Raw genomic sequence first — 9,987 nt, 5'->3', positions numbered from 1 at the left:
CCGTAATTTTGATCATGTGACTGTGGGGATGCTCCAATGGTTGCATGAGGACACATAATGAAAAAAGTGTTAATTTTCCTTTTTTTTAATCCGTGATAACTTTGAACAGTTGCTAAACGAATGGTTGTAAGTCGATGACCACATGTATTGAAAAGGTTGGTTTTATTATATTAACACTGGGAAACTCTGAGGCTACAGCATAGATATACAAATGCTGCAAGTTTTGTCCAGATCAGCTTTAATCAGGATATCCATCAATTACATAGGATTTCAATATCCACAATTCCCATGTGGCACAATCTTTAACCTGAAAAATATGAGGTTGATGGCTAATACATCTGAGATGTAACAAGTTGGGGATGTTTATCCAAGAGGTGGGTTGCTACCAGATTGGCCCAGATCGGCCAAACCGGTAGTAGCAGTGGCAGGAAGCTCCACCCACCCGCCCAGATACTTCTTTGCATGCGCAGAAGCTTCACGCATGAGCGCAAGTATGCACGGGAACACGCCCGAACCAGTCGTAACAAAATTGGCAACCCACCACTGTCACACACCCATATCACCAAGACATCTTGGTATCTCACAAACCATTGAAGTATAGAACTCAACCCACTTTTCTTTTACCACTTTTTAGAAGCAAGATGGGATTTGTTGATTTGTTTTTGTTTTCTGTAAAATATGAAGTTAAAAATGCTTGAGCTACAAAACTGTAAAATGGAGAATGGTTGCTTACGAGCTCCTAGATTAGTGAAATCTTACCCTATCCAATATAAGTGGAATAGAAAAAACAAATCTATAGCTAAAGCTAATAACAATTGTCACCAAAGTTCTAGGACAAATCCCCTTAGCCAACTTGCCACTGCCAACTTGCTATGGGACAACCAGCCATGGCCAATTTGCCATGAGACAAGTTACACTAATGCCTAAGAAATGGTGGAATAAAATTATTAAATGAAGGAGGGACAAAATAAAATGTGAATGACAAAAATTAAAACATTTTTAAAATTTATTTTAAATAATTAAATTGAATTGTTGAATTTGCTATTACTATTCCTTCATCATTATAGGAAATATGGAGCACTGTAAGATTTTTTTCATGGATAGGTAAAGAAAAGGCACCCAATTAGCTATGTTCTTGTCTGTCTGTATGTCTGTATGTCTGTCTGTCTGTTTGTCTCTCTCTCTCTCTTTCCCTCCTTCCCTCACTCCCCCCCTCTCTCTGTCAAATGGGCAACTATCACTTGTCAAAAGGACAAATATTATCTGTCAAAAGGCAGTATGTAAAAACATAAGCTCAGGGAGATAATATGAGTTCATCCCCACACCATCATTTCCAAACTTCATCTTTCACCCCAGAGAATTTCTAAAGCAGCAGGATCTAGAACAAGAAAGTATCAGATCTTGGATGAAAAAAAGCAGCCAAGGAAGAAAAAAGATCAATGCAACCTCAGAAGCTTCTCCTTTCTAATTCTAATTTTTTGGAAACAGAGCTAAGGTGGGTGTATAGCTTTAAGGAAGCCATGACCGCTTCACCCTAGGCCTCTTCAAGTGGTGTGACTCATGTGATTATAACAGTGCAATCTCTGTTAGAAAATCAGCAGGCTTTGGACTGCAAGACCTCCGTCTTGTTCCTCTTCTTATGTTCCCAACAACCTACCCTAACTCTTCCATGTGAGCAAGTCAGAATGTTTAAAGGATGAAGAATAAAGAATGTTTAATGAAAATGCACAATTGTAGTGCAAAATTATGGCTGAACAAACCCTTCTCAATTTGTCACTAGTTTTTATTGTGCAAGAAGCTGAAGCTACATTTATATTATTGTTGAATTAATGTATAGTAAAATGTTTCAAAATTGGTTTTGTTGGTTGCAACAGAAGTTAAATCCTTTTCCATCACCATGATTCTCTTCCAAGTTATTTGCTGGATGAGACACAGTTGGACTGATGCACATTTTCCAAGTATGAGCAGGAACTGAGACAGCAGCAAAGATTAAAAGCAATCTCTTTTCTTCTCACTTGAGTTGTCATTCGTATCTCCACCCCTTTAGCCAACTTTTTCTAAGGATGTGGTTAATGCTAAGTAAACTCTAATGAAAGAAAAATAAAAGGCCAGATTCAATCTACACAATGCTAGTGGACATGATTAATTCATAGCACAGTCCTAGAGGTATCAAAACATGCAAAGCTTGAAGTTGTGTGTAGAATTGCGGGTGTGTAAAAGGTTTTCCCAAACTCCTATCTAAGTTACCTGTAGACCTATTTAAGTTGAATAGATGCATCTTGGGTGCTGAATCATTATGTTTGTTAAGAATCTAACAAACAAAGCTTAAAGCCTCCTGAATCTGAAAGAACAAAAAAAACCATTCTAGAAAAAGATACTTGCAGGAATCAAGCTCATCTATTCTATCTATCTTTTATTATTACCTAAATATACCCTAGAGCAGGGATGGGGAACAATAGCCCTTTTATGGCCTCTGGACTTCAACTCCCAGAATTCCTGAGCCAGCATGGGAATTCTGGGAGTTGAAGTCCACAAATCATAAAGGGGGACATAGTCTACCGTACAGGAACCTCTCCACTGTGTTGTCATTCTTTTAATTAGCTTCATTTAATTCTTCTAATTAGCTCAAAATATAAGCGACTGATTTACCAGTTACAGACAAACTGAGTAAGCTTGGTCTTTGGTTTTTATATAAGGTGCAAAGTATCTACACTCCTTTTAGTAATTTTAGCTCTTTCTATTCAATCTCTTTCCCAGGGGTGGCTTCTGCCCAGCTTTACTGCTGGTTCGCTCACGTGCATGCGCAGTTCAATTAAAATTGTTCTGCACATGCACAGAACTAAAAAAAAGATGGTGGCAACAGCAACGAGGGGACTGGTTTAGGGGCATGGCAAGCCTGGGTTGCTGGCCGTTCCAGCGACCCAGGCTGCCATACCACTACCAGTTCGGCTACACCGGTAGGAACCACCACTACTCTTTCCCTCTGACACTAACAATCCTAATATGTCCGATTATTAGGCTGTGGAAGTTTCTTTCAACCACAAGGAAATGAATGAATTTCCAGTTACTTCCTGAAGCCCTAAATCTGATGAAGAAACCTGGGCAAGGCTGCCTTCTTCATTCAGCTCCCTAAATGAATCATTAGGTCTTAGATAGTCCTCCCTACCCAGCTCTCTAAGGAGACAAGAAGCAAATTGGATCACACTGAAGAAAAGACAGGCTGCCTTTAAGCCTTGCTTCAAGGAGGAGCGGTTTCTGTGACTCAGAGGCACTCCTAGCCTCTGTCTCACAAATACCAGCACTCCCTTTCTCAGCTCTTGCCTTTTGTGAAATTCCTCTGCTGGGCTGACATTTAACAATTGCATTTGGTGTGGCTTGCAGGGGCAAAGAACATTAGGAAATTGCAAAAGGAAATGTTAGTCTGGTTTTCCCTCCATGCTCTGAGTATGTTGCACTTCGATTCAACTCTGCTATAGAAATGGCTAGTATATACTGCTGTGTGAAAATAAAATGTTGAGGTTGTAATGTTATCTGCTAATGTGCTAAAAAGAGTTGAAAGTCGGTCCTTTTTGTCTCCCGCCCTCTTTATTCCATATTTTTTTCTTTTCAAGTTTTCTATTACTTTTTTTTAAAAAATTTTTTGCATTTTATAGCAATATAGCAATATAGCAGTTAGACTTATATACCGCTTCATAGGGCTTTCAGCCCTCTCTAAGCGGTTTACAGAGTCAGCATATTGCCCCCAACAATCCGGGTCCTCATTTTACCCACCTCAGAAGGATGGAAGGCTGAGTCAACCCTGAGCCGGTGAGATTTGAACAGCCGAACTGCTGAACTGCAGTCAGCTGAAGTAGCCTGCAGTGCTGCATTTAACCACTGCGCCACCTCGGCTCCTTAGTTTATATGCTGATAAACTAATAAAAATGTATTTAAAAGCCTCAACTCAGTGGGGCCACAGACTAGGGTCTCTTATCCCATCCAATCATGTCTAAGTTTTAGACTTTACCAATGCATTGGGAGGATCACTTGGTTTATTGTGTGACTGTGTAAGAATTTATACAGGTGTTCCCCAATGTTGTCTTCTGGGTAACTTACATTTTAACTCTATAGTGCAGGGGTATCAAACTGGTGGCCCCTGGGCCAGATGCAAAACCCGCAGGCCACGCCCACCCCAGCTCTGTGAATGGGAAAAATGTCATGAAATGTCATGTGATGGCAACGTGACATGGCGAGTTTGACACCTATGCTGTAGTACATGACTCTCCAATTTAAAAAAAGAACGCTACTAGGAAAGGCAGATTGGATGTATCAATTGCCCAGTTATCCATTTGTAGTCCTGCTGTGTAAAGCAAAAATTTGCAGCATTAGTATTTTGTAGAAAGGAATAAGGAAAGCACTCAGGAAAATCAGTCCTTGGAATATAATATAGCAATGAAAACTTAATGCTGTTGCTTATGCTCCCCCCATTTTTTTCAATGTGGCAATATATTGCTTATGGTAGCCTACTATTTCCAATTTATAGGACAGTAAATTCTCAATACATCCATAAATGGGCCAGTTGCTGAGTATCCAAAAGACGGTCATATGATCGCGGGGGTGGAGAATCATCAGAACTTCAAATCAGGTTGCAAGTAGTTTTTCCAGGATGTGTTATGACTTCAAATGATCTCTAAGTGACTGGTTGTAAATTGAGAACAACCTGTACATATGTATAAAGCTTCATTCCTTCAAGTTTTACCATTTTCAGTTCAATCTTTACAAATTTCTTTTTAAAAGATTTATTCTACTGTAGACATTCTTATTTCCAAAAACCATTGTTTTAAAAGAAGTATCTTCAGGCTGCAAATAAACCCTTTAAAGTAATCGCACGATTGCTGGCCAGATAAGAAACCTAATTCCCCATAAGAACCGTGGCTTTGTTTCCTACGGAAACAAAATCCTATTCTTTTTCAGGTCTCTTGAATTTTTAAACATGCTCTGTGTCAAATTCTCCCCCATGATGTCCTTTCCTTTTTTTCTGCTTCTAACCTGAATGGACCCATTATTCCCAACTTGCAGTGCATTCACCATGGCAGAAGGTAAATTTGCTCTAGCTGTTTTCATTGTTGCAGTATCTTAAGGAAACAATTTGCTCAACAGAGATATTATCTTAGTATATTGGGAGTGGCAAGGTTGATATGTGTGTGTAATCTTTGTTTAATTCCAGCTGGTAGTTTGTAAAAACTGGGTGTCCCCGCTGCCTGAAATAGCATAAGAATAACAGGTCTTCTAATAGCTTGAGACTATAATAGGAATCTATCTGGCTAGCTCCTCTGTTTCCCATTATATCTGCCCCACCAATTTGATCTGGCAGGGCGATCACACACCAGGTTCCTTTGATTAAACAATGCCATCTGTCAGGATCTTGCAAGCAAGCCTCCTCTATTGTTAAGATCCACTTGGCTCCCACCTTACTGGTGTCTCGGAGGCCTTGAAGAGCTGGATGTTCACTCTGATCTTCAATTTGGATGTTTTCCAAACTTATGGGATCACACGGGTGTGTTTCTTGATGTTGTCAGGTTTTTGTCTTTTGTTTCTGTGTTGATAAGGATGTTACCCATTGAGTCAGGTCCGATTCTTGCAGATTGTAAGGGCCAGGTCTCTCTACATCTTCTGATCTTGCACTACTTTCTCGGAGTTGTTTTCTGTGTTAACTGAGTTAACTATATTAAACTGAGTTGAGTCTCTGTGTTACTGTTGTATCACTCCCACCTCCACTCCCTGTCTTTTTACTTTGTGAGCCACCGTGAGTCCAGCTGTGTAGAAATTTAATAAATAATTATGAGTGAATAAATTCCTGATTTTCATTGAGAATGTACAGCCTGGGCCTCTGATTTGTATATATTTCAAACAGGAGTTAATTCATGAGTAGGTCATTCCTGACCATGTTCTCAGCCACACAAATATGTGAAACAAGAAAAACCAGTAGTTTTGAAACAAATACTTAAACTCCCCTTTATTAAACTGAAACTGCTGCATACTTAAAACAGCAAAAATATTTAAAGTGGTATTAGGGTTCTTTAAACTACACCTAGGATTCAATATAGAAAAGGGGGGAATTGGATGCTAATTTCAAGGAGACTAATTCAGGACCCAAACCTTATTGTCCTACATATGAAATAGTTTTAAAAGATATTTCTAAAGATCAGGGTTTGCAGTGAAATGCAATATGCTTACCCCACCGATGTTGCAATCCATTCCTCAGTTTGCTGTGGCAGTCAAAACCAGCAATTGCATTAAAACACAACCTTGGCGTTGATGAAATATTACTAAGGGACATTGTGTTTTGCTTGTTTGGCAAGAAAGTGAGCAAAATTTGCTTGTTGTTTCTGAAAAATGTAGCAAGTTCTTCTACTTACTTTAAAGTGAGGAAATATGTTTTAATGAAATTTTACTTGGTTTCAACTGATTTTGAAAACACATCACTGACTGTTTCTTAAAATAACTAGGAATTATTACTTTTACCTAGTTAGCATCAGGTACTTAACACGAAAATTATCCATAGTATTTACCATTCAAAATGAACAACTAAGGTTAAATTAGTGTGAAGAGAGCTGAAATATCAGTGGTAATTTTGATATTAAAAACTCTAATGGATTCTCTTCCTCATGGGCTATTTTAGCTTTACTATCATAGATAGTAGCAGTTCAAAGTCATTTATGCTCTGATTGAAATTGGGAAATATGTCTGCAATTGCCTCTTACAAATACATTGAGACATTCTGTCGGCTTACAGATGCTAAATAAGGGGAAGTAAGAGGAAAGGAGTAGTGGACTCTGTAGTAATAAGACATAAAAGTGGGAAGCTTGGTAATAATGACTTTCAGTTCACAGTTTATAATGTCAACAACTCTTTTACCCTCTATGCAATTGAGTCCACATAGCATTTGTAAAGCTAAAGCCTTGGAACAGATCAGTTGCTTATACATTCTTCTTTGATCTTTTTTTCTTCTAAACCTGAATCCTAAAATCAACCTGTGAGGGCATGAAGAAAAACAGAACCTTTGTAAAAGAGAATAAGGATTAGGAAACCTAGCCTTGAACAACTGCATTTTTGCAATCTAATGGAATGGAAATAGTGCTTCCACCCAGCACTTAATATCGTGCTGCATTATTAAGCAATTCCAGTTGTTGATGTTTCTCAAATGTTCATTCCAGCGTGGATCAGCAAAACTCCATCACATTATTAATTTCTATTTTCTCTCTTGTAACAACTATTTGTGTAATTACTCAGAATTACGATATACTTTCGAAGATTCTTGAGAGTCCTTTGGGTGGCAAGGAGATCAGCTCAGTCAATCCTAAAGGAAAGAACAGATCCTGAAGCTGAAACTCAAATACTTTAGTCAGTTTAGCAATAGCACTTAGCAATAGCCCTTAGACTTACTGTATATACTGCTTCATAGTGCTTTTACAGCCCTCTCCAGTGGCAGATTAAAGCTCACTGATGCCCTAAGCACTGACAAACCTTGGTGCCTTTACTTTGTACATACTGTACAAATCTTCATTGGTTTTTTTTTTATTTCTCAACTTTGTGGTGCCCCCTTTGGGCCTGGTGCCCTAAGCATGTGCTTAGTCTGCCTAATGGTTAATACACCATTGGCCCTCTCTAAGCAGTTTACATAATCAGCATATTGCCCCCAACAGTTTGGGTCCTCATTTTACCCACCTCAGAAGGATGGAAGGATGAGTCAATCTTGAGCCTGGTGAATTTTGAACTGCAGTTTAGATTGAAGGCAAAAGGAAAAGGGAGTGGCAGAGGATGAGATAGTTAGATAGTGTCATAGACATAATAAACATGAATTTGAACAAACTCCAGAAGACAGTGGAGGACAGGAGGGCCTGGCATGCTGTTGCCCACATAGTTGCAAAAAGTCGAACAACAAAGCAACTGAACAGCAACAACAATAGAATTATGGTATAACAATTCATATAGTTGCATTTCAGTTAACCATAATGTGTAACAGTTCTTGATTATATAAATCAGATTTGCAAGAAACTCAAATCCATCAGTTTTGCTCTATAGTACCAGAAAGAGACCGATTCCACATGAAGACATTTAATTAAAATTTCAAAGGAGTTCAGATGCTACAAAAGCAACACCTGAGCCAAACTGCAAGGCCATTGTGTTGAAATAATCTAATGCTAGAATAAATTTATCAAAGGTTACACCCGAATGATATGTAAATAATATACCATTGACATCATTCCTGAAGCAAATGTTATCATCGCTCTTACCCATTTCAAGTCAGGGCGTGTTTACGTGAGTGGCATTCACAGTATAAGGGAGATATCTTTTAATGCAAGGTTTGAGATGTGTATTTCTAGGGGGGAAATTAATCATAATTCTGCTTGAAAGCTACATTTGTGATCTGGATGAGTAAATTAATATATCGTATCAATGCATCTATTATCACATTGAACCTTATTAAATAATGCTCAATGAGCAGAAATAATCATTAATCTGCATTTTATTGCAAGAGGGAAAAATTCCTTGATTTGTGGTATACAATTCAAATAGCAGCTGCAACTCTGTTTAAATTCATGAAGAAGGTGTTTGTATTCATTTGAATGTGTCTCCACAAGCACTAAATATGCTAACAATTAAAATAAGTCCAAATAGCAATCATTTTAGTCCTATAATTATGCTAAACTATTATTTTATATCATTTTTTTCACAATAGCCAGGTTCACATATCACAATCACAAACCATTGTGGCTTTTACATATTATATTAAGTGGAACCAAATACTTTACAGCTAACAGAAATGTTGAAATCCATGTTTAAACTTTATTCTATACTTACTTATCAGATGTATGCACTGTGATTCTTGTGCAACTTAATTCAGCTGTGTTTAGAGATCAGGCCGAAAAAAATCTTAACCTCAGATAAACAAACTGGCCAATGGCAGCTTCAGCTGATGTTTTTTCATGAAGAGGCAGAGTTTTACTATCACTATAATGCTTTAAGAGATCATCCATGTAAACTATCTTGAGTTATTCAGACCAAATGAAAATTACCTTTAAATACAACTTCTTTTTTGTTATTCTAGAGTTTATTTAGTCGAATAGAAGTTGAAAAAGATAGTCCATGTCAGCGGCTTCACATGTATCCAAATCACATTTATATTACTATAGAATCATTTTGTCATATATGAATAGTTTTATAGGTAAAAGATGAAAACTTAGTAAGAGACTGTCAGTTATGCTCATTAATAATTAACACACAAAAAGAAGAAAGTGGAAAATAGAGAATATTTTGCCAAGGAATTACTTTATTAATACACTGCTTATTTAAGTGAACATCTATATCTACTTATCTGAAAGTAAGACATTGAATATTTTCATGTATTTGTTTCTTTATTTTGCTTTCCCTGTGATGTTCTAGTTGGCCTACAATATTGACAGCCCTGCTGAATAAACTGGTAATCCTAGATATATTGCAGAATTCCATGTATTTTGATCAACTTGTGTATCAATTGTCTATCAACTCATTCTTCTTGCTTCTCATTACAATACAAGCCTTTGACCAGCATCATCAATAATTCCCACTTTGTCAGATGACTGCAAATATACAAATGGCATGAAAGATACTGAGGATTTTTAGAAGCATTGAGAGGATTGGTCTCTATTAGACCTCAAAAAAAATTCCATTTTCCCGTTTCCTCTTGCAAGATACTGGACTAGACTGAAGTCTTGCTTTATCCCAACTTCTGTTTTCATAGGGTCAGCCAAATGCTAATGAAATGGGTGCAGCTGGTTATCATTATGTTTCCTCAAAGCACCAGAAATACTTAAATTAAATATGTTGCTCCTGCTATTGAAGTAATGGCAAGATCAGGGCATCCATTATTCCTGAAAAATAGTTTCCTCACTTGTATTAATGATGGGTTTTGGACCTCAGGTGTGTCATGCGTTTTTTAGTTCTAGAAGTGGTATTGTGCTGTGA

The sequence above is a fragment of the Thamnophis elegans genome, chromosome 3 (assembly GCF_009769535.1).
Source record: "Thamnophis elegans isolate rThaEle1 chromosome 3, rThaEle1.pri, whole genome shotgun sequence".
Classification (NCBI taxonomy): domain Eukaryota; kingdom Metazoa; phylum Chordata; class Lepidosauria; order Squamata; family Colubridae; genus Thamnophis; species Thamnophis elegans.
The sequence above is the reverse complement of the archived record's forward strand: the minus strand, read 5'-3'. Positions refer to the sequence as shown.